The sequence below is a fragment of the Amphimedon queenslandica genome, unplaced genomic scaffold (assembly GCF_000090795.2).
Source record: "Amphimedon queenslandica unplaced genomic scaffold, v1.1 AMPQUscaffold_13106, whole genome shotgun sequence".
In the NCBI taxonomy this organism is placed as follows: Eukaryota; Metazoa; Porifera; class Demospongiae; order Haplosclerida; family Niphatidae; genus Amphimedon; species Amphimedon queenslandica.
This window is the reverse complement of record NW_003546658.1, coordinates 18658-19793: the sequence shown is the minus strand read 5'-3', so window position 1 is coordinate 19793 and position 1136 is coordinate 18658.

The window sequence follows — 1136 nt, the reverse complement described above, 5'->3', positions numbered from 1 at the left end:
ATAGAAAGCAGCCACTGGGAGAGAACGCTTATACTCAGGAGTTGACCAGGACCCATGTTATGGTTTGTCACCGTTGAGTTGAAACTGGGAAGGAGCAGGAGTGTGAAAGTGACAGGCTGAGCAAGGACAGAGGAAGTGAAAAGAACAGGGATTGGAAGAATCAAAGTGAATCAGAAAGTGAGACCACATTTGCCATTCATTTGTACAGCGCTATAAACTCTTCTGGCAAGGCTTCCTTAACTATGAGCATGGCTAATTCATGCTGCTCTTTCATTTTCCTAGATCCAGGGATGCAAAAAGTCCTCGGATAGAGAACCAGCGAAGCGGCCGAAGTGAACATAATCTTGTCTTGTTACTCCTATAATTATTGCTATCGCTACTTTCCTGCTTACTACTGCTATAATTGTACTCCTTTTCTGCCTTGTGCTGTATGAAAGAAGTTCTAGAAGAAGCAACTTTACTGCTGTAAACGAATGAGGCTCATTAATTTTTGCCATACGGAAGTAATTATGACGTCAAATGTGACGTCACTGCAACCGCTCTATTGACGAAAATGCAGGAAAAGGCCGTTTTACCGCCGTAAAAGTGGGTGTGGCCAAAATCGCGCGCGCGCCCTCAGCATTTGGTAGGTAGGGTCTCAAAAGGGTAGGGTCTCAAAAGCGGACGGACGGACGGACCCGCCCCACCCGAAAAGGACGGACGGACGGACGGACTGATGCGGACCCGACAGGACCATAAATATCCATGTAAAGGACAATCATTCATGGATAGTCTGTCTTTAAAACACTTCTATACTTGGTCAATAAATTTATGTACATATTAACTATGCTAGGACCAATAGAAGAGGTCATGTTAGCGAAAATTTTACTTTATCAATGCAACAGGCTGCATGAAGCATCACAATACTGAACCATCACTTGAATTCTATTTGTTATTCTTAACAGGAGTTCAGTGACACCATTTTAATGATTTTTCTATATTATTTGGTGTAAGTCTAATAATAAACATAGTGAAATTTTATGATTAATTTTTATCAGTGCTATTGCATGCAACACTGTACTGAGATACTGATTTCATTTAATTACACAATTAAAATAATAATAGTTCAATATCCTTGAAATCACTGCTCTTTAAAG